A 16430-nucleotide genomic window follows, 5' to 3' on the forward strand; every position below is an offset into this window, starting at 1 on the left:
TGAGTGAAATGTTAAAGCAAAGACGGGGCATCAGAAGTGTGCACAGTAAAATCCCCTCCATGCCTGCATAAACTGGCCATTTCCTTTGCTGAAGTTATTTCGGTAACTTTTCCCTGCCCCATCCTCTGTAGTACTGGGTCTTCCCATGTAACACATTTTTTTCTTTGAGAGGCATGAGGAGCTTAAAACAAGTCGCGCTAGGATTCGCATTACCATAGCACTTGATAATTTTCTCACATTGTCTCATTAATGCTCAGAGCACCCGTGAGGTCACTCATATGGTGATGATCGCTTCTGGAAAAATTAAAATACCAGGGAACAGGGAGGTTAACTGCATTCCCTCTCTCCTACACACAAAGTTATTGTTGGAACTTGTAAATGGAACTCATTCTTAGATTCAGCCTGGTTTTCGTGATTTCTTACACCCCTCTAAAGACTTCTCTAGTAAAAAAAAAAATATATATATATATACACACACACACACACACACACATATATACATAAAAATGCACACATACACACTTGCATATAATACATATATTTGTGTGTATATATACATATACATATATATGTATAAAATTATATAAGCATTCCATCAGTAGAGTGATAGAGTTGATTCTGTTCCAGGTGTCTTTCATAAGATAGTATTGAGACTATTGAAGCTGGGACAAAAATATTAAATAACGAGAGAGGGCAGATTAACATCAACAATGTGGGGCATGTGTAGCTTCATATCCCCTGATAAACACCTGGGTGACATGTGACCAGCGTCTACTTGTCCTCATTAGCCGAACATGCCTCTGTCCACAGAGGGAAGGAAGAGCGTTAGTCGTGGACTGGAATAGTCCTGTTGGTGTTTGTTTCCACCTTGCATTCCAGAGCAAATAGGTATCAGAGCTATCTACAGAATATTCCCAAATGTGTCTCAGTTCCCTCAGAGGGACTTGCTTAAAGGGGATGGGGTGAGTACGTTGTAGTTTATATACATTCCTTTTAAAAAGTCCCGTCCAGCCTGTAGTGCCCTTGAGCTGAGTGGCTGTGTTTAATCACTTTCTCTGGCAAAAGAACTCTTTCAAGTGCCAAGAAGAGAAGTCTTCCTTGACCTCTTAAGATGGTCAATGTTCTTCTTGTGCGGGTGGCTGCTCAGCCCTCCCAGGAGCATCACTAATCCATAGACACAGTAGCTTTAGTGGAAAGTTAGTGAAACTCTACTGCCCTTTGTGAAGACTTTGGTTGTGATCCTTCTGCATGAAAAACTCAAAGGGGAGGTGCCTAGCAAAGTAAGGCGTGGTATAGAAAGGGGAGGTAAAAAAAATATATATATATATATAGTGGATTTTATATATAAATATAGCTATACAATATGTACATTAATCTATCTGTTTATACTTTTATATATCTATACGTGTAATATATAACTATGTAGAAATGATGTATATATACCTATATATTCATATGTATATATGTATATATGAATCTCTATATCTAGATACATATATGTAATTCATGTGTTATCTCTATACATATATGCAAGGATGTTAGAGTAATGGCTCCTGTACTGCTCAGACCACCGTACAAGAATACCGCAGACCGGGTGGCTTAAGAGAATTGCATCCTCCTACATTTCTGAAGTCCGGAAGTTGAAGATTAAGGTACTTTCATGGTTAACCAACCGTGGTGCAACCTCTCTGTCTGGCGTGTAGACAGTCACCTTCTCACCACTGTGTCCTTACCTGGCTCCTCTCTGCATGCTCCTGGACAGCGAGGATCTCTGGTGTCTCTGTCTATTTTTCTAAGAACTCTACTCCTCTAGAATTAGGGTCTTATTCTTACAACCGCATCTAACCACAACTACCTCCATAGGGCCTCTGTTTCCACATAAAGTAGAATTGGGGACTAGGGCTTCAACATGTGAATTTTGCAGGGACACAGCCGAGTCCATGACAGTTACTATCACATCTTAATTTATAAATCTTAATCAAAAAAATTATATTAATAGGAAAATAATTCTAATGAAATGCATTTTGATAAATATAATGTGCTCTTATTTATCCTTTCTCTGGCAATCTAGCCAATCCCCTATAATCTTTTTGTTAGTGGATTTTATATATAAATATAGCTATACAATATGTACATTAATCTATCTGTTTATACTTTTATATATCTATATGTGTAATATATAACTATGTAGAAATGATGTATATATACCTACATATTCATATGTACATATGTATATATGCATCTCTATATCTAGATACATATATGCAATTCATGTGTTATCTCTATACATATATGCAATGGATCTATACATTTATATATAGTGTGTATATCTATCTATAGGTCAATAGATATAGATAGGTATATAATATGCTCTTATATACCAAAACTTCAAGTTATTTCTCCCATCATCCATCAGATGAACTATACAAATATCAGTATGTATTTTATGCTTTCCATTCCTGAACTTTTAAACTATAGTCATGTTCTGGCTCATCATTAGCATTCATTTATTTTTTATTTGACAGGCCTCCTCTTGTTGTGAATGACTAACAAAGGCCTCGCCTCACCTGTCCACTAAGACTTGTCCTCATTTTTCTCCTCAAGCCTAATCACAAGGTATTTTGTATGCAGGAGAGAAAGAGGAAGGGAGATGAAGAAGGAGAGAGAGGAAGAGGGAGGGAGAGGAAGAGAGAAGCAATAACCTCCCTTTAATGACCCCTCTGCCCAGAAACATCTCCCATCAGCCCTGCATCTTGTGAGTACCGTGAAGTTGTACAACCTAGATGTGTCCTATTTATATGTTCTTAAATATTTGTTTGTACTTCCTCAAAATACAGAGATTAAGACTGAAGCTAGAAGATACCCAAAGAGCTCATTAATTGAGTAGGAACAAAATTAGTCAAACCCTACTTACCTGGATCACTTGGGTTCTCCTGCCTCACAGCACGTCACTAGTCTGTAATCATGAGGTGCTCTCAAAGAAGGCTGACACAGGCTGGGTCTATGCTGTAGAAGACAAACTGGTTGAAAAGTGAAGTTTTAGGTCTACAAAGTTATTGATAAAATGTCAACCAACTGAATTAATTTAAAACACTGGAACAATGTTCTGATATGAAATTTCAGACTGGATTGAATGACTGTTATAAAATACCATCTGGTTATTTGTGTAGGAGGGTTAGTAAGGAATTGTTTTCATCTCAGTTATAGTTGCCATTTTTATAAAAAGATATTTATATTGGTCTAGTGAAATAAAAAAATTTCTTCAGTACAGAATATCTTCTCTGATTAGTATATCTCAGATGGTATTATTACCAAGGGTTTACTCATACAGATATACACACTCAAGGTAAAACTTCATATATAAATCCACTGATAGTAAGCAAAAAAATTTTTAAGGAATATTACAGTACAAATTTTCAGGACTTTCTTACATCAAAACTTAATATTAGGAACAATTAGCACTGCAATTTCTTTTTTTTTACAATCAGCCAAGGAATGGCTGGCTGCCTATTTTGAATCCCCCAAATCATTCCCCAGATAGATGCATAGGTATGGTCAGGGTGCTTTACTACCCTCTGTAAAATCCAACCAAACAGAGCAACTGGTATACCAGGTCCTTTCACTGTGCAGAGTACAAGAGGAACCAAGTTATATGCAGTATGGTGCCAGTCACCATTAACCTGGGCCGGGAGCAGGCGGGGCAACAAGACCTTCTGGCTTTAGTGATGTTTCTGTTGAAACCCTGTGAAGCAGTGCTTTATTTAAGTGTGCACTGGGAAACAATTGTCAAGTGAGATGCTCCCCAAGAAAAGGAATCTATGGTCAAGCACGTTTAGGAAACACCGACTACTGTGTCTCCTTCTAGGATTTTCTTAATGGACCTTAGCTTATTACAGGAACTGCAAACCCCCAGAGTAAAACAGCCTATTTAATTTCATTTACAATGATATTTTCTAAACATAGGAACGCATAAAATTTCTCCTTTGTAACATTCCTTGGGGAAGTGTTGGTGCACAAATTCTAGTTTGGTCTTAGACTAAGCCAACCGATCTAACTTTTCGAGGCTAGAAATGTATCCAGGGTCCTTCCCTGTCATTGTTAATTGATAGAAGGGGAAATACAAAGCTCTCCAAAAATTCTGAGAGAAACTTCTGTTATGATAAAAAGCCCATAATAGTCCTCAAAAGAATAAAGGCACCAGGTGACAAGGTACCAGATATCTGGCGCTGCCTTGTGTTATATGTCCCCACTGCCAACAAGCTGGTTTTTCAGCTGATTCAAACCTGTGCTGCACCAGCGGACCAAGTGGGATTCCCCAAAGACTATTCATAAGAATTTACTAGAGTCAAATTGCAGAGAGGTTCCACTGTACACATTTACACACCAAGATTCTCTACCGAAGAGAGACTCCTGCTGTCGTACATCTAAGTAACGGCCCTTCCGAAGCTGTGATTTTCTGTCTTTTGAGGTTGTGCTTACTGCCTAAACATCTCAAAGTCTGTATTTTCCTGTGAAAATGGCATGTCTGTCTCTCTCTCTCTCTCTCTCTCTCTCTCTCTCTCTCTCTCTGTGTGTGTGTGTGTAAATCGTGGAGAGTGTTACCATCCCTATATAAAAAAAGCTGATGCATCAGATGATGGATTCTTTCCAAACCTGTTCTGTATCTGTGCTTTGTGTTACCAAGAAGTGACCAGGTGAGTTAGTGTCTGTTCTGTCCTTTACTTTCTTCTAATAGTGTGTTTTCTCGGCTTTACTGTCATCTTGAGCCTTGTTTTGGAGGGCAGGAGAATGCTTAGGTCATGTTTAGTTTTTATAGTCTCATTTAGTGGAAATGGATCCTTTGGGCCCAGTCTATGCCCGTTGCCTAAATTTAAAGTTCCTTTTCTTGCAGGTGGCTTAATTTATATTTGTCGATGGCGCTGTGAATGCAAATAACCACATGGGTGACCTTTAGGAGGCTGTCAGTGCCAAACCAGTTATAGGAGTGGCTCAAATTCAGGCAGGGACGTTGACACAGTTTTAGCGTTTCCACAAATACTTTTGTCTCGAGGAAGGGAAGTGTTGAAGCATGGAGTAGGCATTCTGGAAACCTATAAAGAGCTACCTGTGGTGAGTGCTCAGGGTAGCAGTCCCGCATGCCTAGGTGATTCAGGAAGAGGAAACCTGAGTATCGCAGAGCAGTGGGCATGGGGTGCCTGCTCAGTCACTTTATCCCATTTCCTCATGTCCTGCAGGTCTGCACCCACACCTGAAATAAGGACAGAATTAAGACTGAGCCGTGGCCTAGTGTGCAGTGATATGGGAGAGAAATAAATTGTTGTTTTTTGTGATCTCAGGGCTCCTGTTAGGGGATTTGGTCCAAGAATCTGTCCAGTATGATGCTTTAGCTGCAGCTAATGATGAAATCAGGTAAATGAAATACCTGATCCTTTATCAGAGTTCAGCTCTCTGTGTGGTTCCAAAATACCTACTGGATGATTAAGCCATTTCCTTCCTCAAGAAAAAAAGGATATTAGTAAAAAAGCTCGTAATGAAAGAGACATCTTGTCTGGGAGCAACAATGTCAAAGCTACTCGATCCCAAAACTTTTGTTCTACTCAATCAACAGAGCTAATTCCATTTGTCTATGTCAGTGGTCCCCAACCTTTTTTGAGCCACAGACCAGTTTAATGTCAGAAAATATTTTCATGGACCAGCCTTTAGGGTGGGACGGATAAATGTATCACATGACCGAGACAAGCGTCAAGAGTGAGTCTTAGGCCCTGGCCGGTTGGCTCAGCGGTAGAGCGTCGGCCTGGTGTGCGGGGGACCCAGGTTCGATTCCCGGCCAGGGCACATAGGAGAAGCGCCCATTTGCTTCTCCACCGCCCCTTTCTCTCTGTCTCTCTCTTCCCCTCCCGCAGCCAAGGCTCCATTAGAGCAAAGATGGCCCGGGCGCTGGGGATGGCTCCTTGGCCTCTGCCCCAGGCGCTAGAGTGGCTCTGGTCGCGGCAGAGCGACGCCCAGGAGGGACAGAGCATCGCCCCCTGGTGGGCAGAGCATAGCCCCTGGTGGGCGTGCCGGGTGGATTCCGGTCGGGCGCATGTGGGAGTTTGTCTGACTGTCTCTCCCTGTTTCCAGCTTCAGAAAAAAAAAAAAAGAAAAAGAAAAAAAAGAGTGAGTCTTAGACAGATGTAACAGAGGGAATCTGGTCATTTTTTAAAAATAAAACATCATTCCAACTTAAATATAAATAAAACATAAATAATGTAAGTTATTTATTCTTTCTCTGCGGGCCGGTACAAAACGGTCCATGGACTGGTACCGGTCCGTGGCCTGGGGTTTGGGGACCTATTTAAAACCAATAGATCTTATTTCAAATATAAACATCTATAATTTAAATATCAATTGTGAAATAAAAAGAAAATGACTCCTTTGTATCGTCAGGGGGAAAAGAAAACATGAAGATGCCTGAAATTTTCACTCATGATTCTCTCACTCAGAATCTGTGATGTTCATAGCCTTTCCATTCCTCCTCGCTCCACGACAGAGATCACTTCCCCCACTCATCATGAAGTCCTGCTTCACTCTTTGAGGGTCAAACACCACTTTCAGCGAGAGCTCCGTCCACCATCCTGCCACTGGAGGCGCTCCAGTTCTGAAGGCTGACAGTTCCAACATGGTCCACTCTACCCAGTTCTCTGTCGCAGTGACCCACCTTGACCACAGTCTTAAGGAGGAATGGGTGTTTTGGCTTTTTGACAGGTTACAGGATAGACTCTCATCTCCAAAATCTACCCCAGTTACCTAACTCTTGGAGTGGTGCACAGTCTTTCTCTCTACTTCCTAATGCCCACCACCTTGGGGCTCTGATTGTGCCCTGTGAAGTTTCCCCCATGCTCTGCTTTGCTGGCAAGGTGGTTCATTCAAGTTAAGCCCCCAAGCTGTATTCTGTGACTGCAGGTGTCTCCTCTGTAACAAAATGGATACTTTACTACCAGAGAGTAAATTAGAAAGAGCACCTGACTAGGAATTGAAAAATATGAGTCTGAGTCTTTGCTTCTCCCAAGAAAGTGCATTTGTCTTCTCTTATCTGCAATGATATTTAAATGGGAATGACAATCGCTGCATGGCCTGTGTCACGAAATTTTTATGAAGATCAAAGAGATAATAAATGTGAATTTTGAAAAGTGTAAATCACTATATACATAAGGTATTATTATCATATTTAACTGATGCAAATGAACTCCAAAGGAGTATTCATGCTATTTGAATACATTTCATGGTGAAAAGGCAGGACATTATTTATATGGGAACATTCAAGATATTTGTGCTTTTGATGATCTCCTTCCAATATAGCCCCCAAGCAATCATTTTCTTATTCCTTTGCTTAAAGTCTGTTTCTCCCCCTATCCTCAAAGCTCCTTTCCAAAAGTGGTTGAAGCTCCCAAACAAAACATAACTTCTGTGACAAAGAAGATGATCTCTCCAGCATTCCCTCTCCACCAAAAACTGTAATTGTGAGTTACAGAATTATATCCAGAGAGTGTAGAAATATTTATGTTAACATGTAAATATATATATTACAGACTCAAAAAAATTGCAGAACAATGCAGAGAGGTCTCACCTACCCACAGTCTAAATTCCCACAACACTGACATCATTTTTTGTTTGTTTGTTTGTTTTAGGCAGAGACAGAGAGAGTCAGAGAGAGGGACAGACAGACAGGAAGGGAGAGAGATGAGAAACATCAATTCTTTGTTGCGACTACTTAGTTATTCATTGATTGATTCTCATATGTGCCTTAACCAGGGGGCTACAGAAGACTGAGTGACCCCTTGCTCAAGCCAGTGACCTTGGCTCAAGCTGGTGAGCCTTGCTCAAACCAGATGAGCCCGCGCTCAAGCTGACGACCTCAGGGTCTCAAACCTGGGTCCTCCACATCCCAGTCCAATGCTCTATACACTGCGCCACCGCCTGGTCAGGCAGCGCTGACATCTTCTATAACCACAACATATTGTTACAACCAAGCAATTTAAATTGGAACAATTGACCAGACTACAGAAGGAAAGCTAACAGTCAGGTGTGAAGACGGATAGGGACTTAAAGGGAACTTTTAGAAAGAGAGATGAAAACTAAGAGTTTCATCTTGGCTTCAAGGTGGTCTTCAAGGTGGACTAATTGAGCAGAAGGAATGGGTATGTGGTTTATCAGAAGAGAGGAGACAGAGTTCACAAGTTAAATGTGTAAAGAAGGTGTTTGAGGTTGGGTCCAGGAAAACATGTGTCTTTTGTTGCTAAGATGAGATAAGACTCGTTGTTAGGTCTACCCTAGAGGTATTAATGAAGAGAGACAGAAGCATGGCTAGAATATATGCTGGATAGGAGAGTTTGTCACATTGAACCAATTTGTACTGAGATTTTTCTGCCCATACCTGTTTCTTTCATATGGCTGGTATTCCCAGTGGTGTTGGCCATCCTTTGGAGGCGTCCGGGCAACCTGCACTAGGAGCAAACACCTGGGTGGGGACAGTGGTATTGCCGATTAGGGAGGTATGGGGGAGATAGAAAAGTAGAAACAGTATGAAGAGCCCAGTCTGGAGAGGAGGCAATCCTAATCCTTTTGGCAGGCGGTGAAGTAAAATTCGTTTTCCCAAATGGAACAGTTTCTGTTTGCCAACAACCAGGGGCCATACTTCCTTAAAATCTCAGTGAGGAACCTCAAAGTAGCCTAGATCGAATATTATTGCAACAAATTGGTCACAACCAAAATGGGTGAAAAGCAAAAACACTTCGTTTTCCAGTACGATCCAATCACTTGAGCTTTGTTTTTTATTTCTGTCATTTTCTTTAGTCTAGACAGAATCACCGATTCAGCTGTTAAATAGTTTCAAAATTCCTCTGCTCTTCTCAGAATCATTTTCTGCGGGAGTCATGCAGAGGGTTGGAGAAAAGTCTCGTTTATGTCTTTGATAAACTTGAGATGATCTTTATATTTTGACCTTGTTTATACTTTCAGAAGCCATATGTAGAATCATGGCCTTAGTCAATAACATAATCCAATCATCAATAAGATACAAACTTCTTGTTTATTAATACACAATTAAAAATGTATATGATAAAGAAATATTGACTGTCACCACGTGTGTGGATGACAAGAACAATTATAGGCACCTAACAAAAGTCAATAGTCTATTTAAAAGTCACAATACATCCTCTTTTTTTTCTCTCTCTCTCTATTTTATTTTTTTAATTTAAAGTCCAGCCATGGGACTTGTTATATTTTATTTTATATCTAGATTTACTTTTGTAACTTGTTCTCTAAAGAAATGTTGGTGGTATACCACCACCCTGTATCTGGACCCATAGTAGGCTCTTTACAGAAAAAATTCCTGCCCACAAGGGGCCACACAGACTAGATAGTATATAAATCTACAAACAGAAACAAAATGTATAAAACTAAGGGCATCAATATTTTACCTTCCTTTTTACTAGCTTAACAGTCAGTACGCAAGAGCCCTGAGTTGTTTCAGCAAAGGTAGTGATGGTTTGTGCTCTCCCTGCTTTCTCCTCTGATAATCACATTTTCCAGAGGATCTGTAAACTGGGGGTTCACTCTGAGATGGGAGAACTCAGTAACAAGGACTGATTAGATGGGCAGCACAGGTGTACCCAGCTGGCTAAGCCACTCTAATAAGTGTGGAGTGTTATCTCGTTTTAATTTGCAGTTCCTTAATGATCTACTATATTGAACATTTTTTTCATGAACTTACTTGTTACCTAGGTATCTTCTCTGATGAGGTTTCTCATTAGGTCTTTTACTAGTTTTTTTAATCGGGTTGTTAGTTTTCTTACTGACTTTTAAGTGTTGTGTTTTGGAGAACAGTCCTGTATCAGATCTGTGGTTTGTCTTTTCATTCTCTTGATACTGTGTTTCACAGAGTAGAAACTACATTTTAGAATTCAAAATGTTGGATCATGCCTTTGGTGCTGCATATAAAACATCACCAACATACCCAAGGTCATTTAGGTTTTCTGCTGTTATCTCATAAGTGTTTTTAGCTTTGCAGGTTGCATTCATGTCTATGATCCTGTTTGAGTTAAATTTTGTGAAGAGTGTAAGGTCTGTATTTAGATTCTCTCTCTCTCTTTTTTTTTTTTTTTTTTTTTTTTTTTTGCAGGTGGATGTTCAATTCTTTCAGTGTCACTGGTTGGAAAGGCTATTTTTGCTCCATTGTATTGCTTTTTCTCTTTTGTCAAAGATCCATTGACTACACTTATTATTTGAGTCTATCTGGGCTCTCTATTTTGTCTCATTGATCGGCTTGTCTATTCATCCACCAATAACATACTGCCTTGATTACTGAAGCTTTATAGTGAGACTTGTGTCAGGTACTCTCAATCCTCCAACTTCATTCTTCTTTAATATTAACTTAGCTATTTCCATATAGCCCATTCCAAATAAGCTTTAGAATCATAGAACCAGTTCGTCAATAGCCACAGAACAATTTACTAGGATTTTGATTGGGATTGCACCAAATCTATAAATCAAGTTGAGAAGAGCTGACACCTTCACAATACTGAGTATTCTATTATAAACCCCTTCATTTGGTTAATTTTTCTTTGGTTTCTGCTTATCAGAGTTTTATAGTTTTTATCTTATTGATATTATATAAATATATTATTAGATTTATACCTAAGTATTTCTCTTTTAGGGATGCTAATGTAAACAGTAATGTGTTTTTAACTTTAAATTCCATTTGTTTGTTACTGGTATATAGAAAAGCAATTGACATTTGTATATTATCCTGCAACCTGGCTGTAGTTGCTTCAATTCCAGGAGATTTTTATTGTTGTTTTTGTTTCTTTCAAATTTATGTTCTCAAACTCAAACAAATTTATGCTAAATAAATGATTATGTTCTCTGTAAGCAAAGACAGTCTTATTTCTTCCTTCCTAATCAGTATACCTTTTATTTCTTTTTCTTGTCTTATTGCATTAGCTAGGGCTTCCAATATCATGTTGTAAAGCAGTGGTAAGAAGGAACATCCTTGCCTTGTTCCTAATCTTGGGAAAGTTTTTAATTTCTCACTATTAAGTATGATATTAGCCATAGGATTTTCTTGTATATGTTTCTTTATTAAGTTGATGAGATTCTCCTCTATTTCTATTTTTTTCTGAGAATTTTATCATGAATTGGTGCTAGATTTAACCAAATGCTTTTTCTGCATCAATTGATATGATGATGTGTTTTTTCTTCTTTAGCTTATTGATGTGATGGATTGCATTAATTGATTTTTTTAAATGTTAAACCAATCATGCATAACTGGAGAAAATTCAGAATGCTAAAAAACAGAATGCGAGGACATATTTTTGAATGGTCCTTTTCCCCTTCCAAGAAAGTATGAAGAGCTTCTTTGTGAGATACACTGTGAGGACTTGGTAGAGCTCCTGAAGTGAAACTCACCGGAGCACAGGCGCCATCTGTGATGGCCTCCTTCTGGACTGTTGAACGGTCAGATTTGCCCATGCTGAGTTTCCAACACCTTGTCAATTGGAGTTCAGGTTTTCCTGCCCTATCACGGGCTTCTAAGGTTTTTAGCTCTTGGGTTTCTATTCCTATAGGTTGTAATTCTCTGTATTCATCTGCAGTTTCTCCAGTATGGGGCGCAGTGGTGTGTCCTGTGCCTGTACTTCTTGGATAGATATAATCAGAGATAATTGTTCAGTTCCTTCTGCTTTGGCTTTCTGGTCAGCTAGAGTGGTGTCTTCTGAGCTTCTTACACTCTGGGCTGCAGTCATTGGCTTTGCTTGCCCATCATCACACTAGCTCATACCTCTTGGAAATAAGTATAAATAAATGGCCATAGACTGGGGCAGGATTCACACTGGTGCAGCAGAACCGATACCTAATTTTTTGTTGAGTTCGGCAAACCGATTGCTAAAATGGCACTTGTAATCAGGTTTCTCTCTCAGGGGGAACCTGGGCAGCTGCCCAATGTGGAAATCACAAATTTACATTCCTTACTTTTTTTAATGTTCATCTGTGCAACAGCGTATTCTAAGCACCCATACTAATGTTCATTCTGTCCATAGATGAAAAAAATCTGATGGAACTATACTTGTAATATTTACTCATTTCTTAAAACTCATTATACCTTTAATGAAATACTATATTTTAATTCCCTAGCATATGTTACTTCAGTAAACAAACATATAATGTAAAGAAAAAAGCAGTCATTAGGGCAGAGAACCAATTGTTAAATTATTTGAATCCCACCATTGGCCATAGAGTTAAGTATTGACTTAGAAAACTTCTGGCGGCTTTTTGATTGGGAACTGCTGGAACAAAGGCAATGCCCTGTAATCATCTGTTTTATCTTTGTTAGCCATTATATTTTAAAGAGCCTATGATGTAACAAAGGAGGTCTTTGGTAGAAAAATAGAATGATTCTGTAAACATAACCAAGAGATGAATGGGTGAGCAAATAAGTAATTCCCTCAGACACCCCCCCAATATGCTGCAGTCTACTGACACCATTAATACATCCAGAAATGCTCAATATCAAAATCCAGTCTGAAAGCATGCTAACAAAGAAATTCTTTTTTTTTTATCTTAAAGTTAAAGTGATCCATATTAAGCAGTAGCATCTGATTTGTAAAATTTTAAATGATATACCACAATCCAGACAGGTCCAGTAGCTCCCTTCATCATTTCTAAGCTCTCCTCCTAGCCTCAATCAGGTATTTTTGTTTCTTATTCCTGCTCTCTTCTACATCTTGCCAGAGAGATTTCATTTGGATTGCAAACATATACACCATCTCTTCTGCACTTAATGCTGTACTTAAGACATGCACTTTTAAAAATAAGTATCTTTCTTTGGTTTGTATGAATGCACCTACATTCTTGTTTGTTTCTCTTGTCACTTTGCACACTTAATTGTCCAGGGCTGGTCAAGTCGAAGGATGTCCTATGTAGCCGTAGAGCATGGCCACAATTAACTGCAAGATCAATTCTTATAGCTTTTTAAACTCAAAAGTTAAACCAGCTCTCATCATTGGCTGTTCTAATTGTCCCTGAAATAACTGAGTAAAATAATGCAGCTGATTAATTTTTCCATTATATAATATCAAGCAACTGTTTTTACTTTGATCCACATTCTATTGAATTATTGTTTTAAACCTGAAGAGTTCAAATAGATGATAGATAGATGGATGATAGATAGATAATAGATAGATGATAGATAGATAGATAGATAGATAGATAGATAGATAGATAGATAGAACAGCCTGACTTGTGGTTGCGCAGTGGATGGAGTGTTGACCTGGAATGCTAAGGTCTCTGGTTCAAAACCCCAGGCTTGCCCTGTCAAGGCACATACGAGAGGTGGCTATGGGTTGATGCTTCTTGCTCCTTCCCCATGCCTTCCTCTCCCTCTTTCTCTCTTTTCTATCTAAAATCAATAAATACATTCTTTAAAAATACAACTTGTGTGCAGTGAAGAGCAGGAGAAATTTGTTCTGTGATACTGAAATCATCTAGGATTCAGCTGAATGGCAGAGACCTACCCTGGGTTAGGTCAAACCAGCACACAGGTGGTATCTGCAAACATCTGGAAACAAGACATAAAAAAATAGATTATTATTTGAGTTCATGCATATTTATGTGTCATTGAACTTGCACATTTGTATGGCACTGCATATTAGTTTCAAGTATTTTAGAAAAAAATAGCATTAATTCTTGTCATTTCTTTTTTTTCCCCTCTAAATACCTTCTCTGGCAATGATGCAAAAAAATACCATAATACCTCTATTAAGAAGTTTGCTTTGGTCATCATGACTTCAGATAAAAATTATTCTTTTTTTCTTTGCTTTTGTGTGTGTGTAAGATTTTTGTTTTACTTTGTAACACACCTGCAGTTTGAGAATCTGAGTCTAATTACTCTCAAATAGTTCCACAAAAGGAAAAAGAAACAAAACTGCCTGACCAGGCGGTGGCGCAGTGGATAGAGCGTTGGACTGGGATGCAGAGGACCCAGGTTTGAGACCCCGAGGTCGCCAGCTTGAGTGCAGGCTCATCTGGTTTGAGGAAAAAGCACACCAGCTTGAACCCAAGGTCGCTGGCTCCAGCAAGGGGTTACTTGGTCTGCTGAGGGTCCGCGGTCAGGGCACATATGAGAAAGCAATCAATGAACAACTAAGGTGTTGCAACGTGCAATGAAAAACTAATGATTGATGCTTCTCGTCTCTCTCCGTTCCTGTCTATCCCTCTCTGACTCACTCTCTGTCTCTGTAATAAATAAATAAATAAATAAATAAATAAATAAATAAATAAATAAAAAAGAAAGAAACAAAACTGAGTGTGAGCAGAAATAAGAGGTTATTATTAAAAATGTGCTGATGGTAAGTCTTTTGGTTTGGGTTCTATATGCTTCCCAGTCACTGTAGGCTTGATGACCACAACTTAAATGTACAGTTTTTTGGGGTTTTGTTTTTTTTTAAACATAGCTGAGTAACTGAATGGAATCAGACCAAATGAGAACCAGTTTCCTTTTTGTTTCATTTTGCCATTGTAATTTCTGCAGTTTACAGACCACTGGAATTCAGGGAGAGTCAGACACAAGACACAGAGTTTAGGGAGGGTTGATTGCGGAGAATCACTGTGGATATTATTCAGTGGCCTGGGTACAGCTAATACAGTGTCTAGAGAAGCAAGCATCTTCTAGAATTCCTCCTGAAGTCTCTGACATCATCACTACTTGCCAGTGCGGCAAGGTCTTAGTTCTCTTCATTGAAAAATACTGCATTTAACCCAGGCTGGATGGCCCCACTGCTTTGAGCATCATTCCAATACACAGTGGTTGCCGGTTTGATCCCCAGTCAGAGCACATATTTTGATTGATGTTTCTCTTCCTCTGCCTCCTCTCTCTCTCTCCCCCTCCTCTTCCTGTCTCTAAAATAAAACTTTTTTTAAAATTAGAGAAATATTACATCTATCAAATATCAAGAAGTGAAGCCTGAAGACATAAAGAAGAATCTATCTAACAGAAAGTTTTTTCTGTTAAGTCACTAAGCAAATTAGCAAGATGATGAAAACACCTCTTTTCCTAAATACAGACTTGAAATCGCCAAGGCCCCTTTCTTCCTTTATTTCATTTTATACACTGTTCATCTATTATTATAATTTTAAACGACATGTAACCAGAGAGGCTAGCTCCTTCGCATTCCAAAAGCCTCCAGAGAAACCAGATGTTATAGGCCAATTAGGTGCTGAGGGCCCGAAGGACACAGGAAGATTCATGTATCTTTAAAGTCTATGTGGTTCTCCTATAAGCCACTTACCTACTTCCTTTAAGACAGAAGGGGAAAGAAAGGATGAAGGCTCACAGAAACTGATGGTGTAACATTGTACAGCTGCTAATGCATATGGATGTGTCATGCCCCATGTCCCAGGCCGAGACTCCATCTTTGGTTTCAACCTGCAGCCAGATTCAGCAATAAAGGAGTTCTCAAATCAAACTGTGGACTCCTCCCCCACCCCCAGTCTTATCAAAACACCCCAGCACATACATCTCACCAGGCAGAGTAAATCAAAAGAACCAGCTGGAGTTACCAAGTCTCCTTGGCCCCTGGGTATCAGGTGTGTGTTGTAAGTTAGCAGATCAATCTGTGACCAGAAATGAGTGGCCGCACTCCATTCAAATTCAAATAAAGCCATTTGGGCCATACTCTGAGCTAACTTTACAAAGGCCTCACATCTGCAGAGGGAGATCCTAATATACCAACTGACTGGTCTTTTTCAGACTAGTGTATATTGATTATACCTTTATCAGAATATATAAAGATCAGGAACTCCGAGGAATACTGAGAAATAGAACATTATTCTCTTTATCTTTTTTATTCTTTTAATTTCAAATTTGGCAGAGTCAATAAGATGTTGATAGGAAAATTAGATATAAGAGAGGGACAAAAAAAAAAAAAAAAAAAAAGGAGCCTGGAAATCAGAAAAGAGTGGAAGGAATTTGGGGAGCAATCTTGTCATGTTAAATTTCCCAAAGCATCGACATAGAGCCTATAGCTGTGAATTTACTGCGACATAGACTTCTCCTCACGCCAGAACTGCGTATTTATGGAAAAGTCCTGTATTGAGGGAATGAAAAATGTCAAACAAAAACTTCCACTGTTACCTGGAGGGAATGTTAACCGGTAACTTGGGAGTGATTCACTCCAACTTTTTTTATGGCTTGGGGGAAAGAATACCACTTTGACATTTTTTTTTATAGGGATGCCTGTTACAGCTAAGCACTTAAAAGTGCGAGGCAGTGGAGATTAGATGCGAAAAGAGGAATTGGTACGCGTCTGGGGATTAACCCGCCTGCGTGCTCTACAGGGAAGCCGACTAGGCACTCCTTTTGAAGGCGCCACTACATCGAAGCACCATTAATTCTGAAT

Source organism: Saccopteryx bilineata, chromosome 1, assembly GCF_036850765.1.
Source record: "Saccopteryx bilineata isolate mSacBil1 chromosome 1, mSacBil1_pri_phased_curated, whole genome shotgun sequence".
Classification (NCBI taxonomy): Eukaryota; Metazoa; Chordata; class Mammalia; order Chiroptera; family Emballonuridae; genus Saccopteryx; species Saccopteryx bilineata.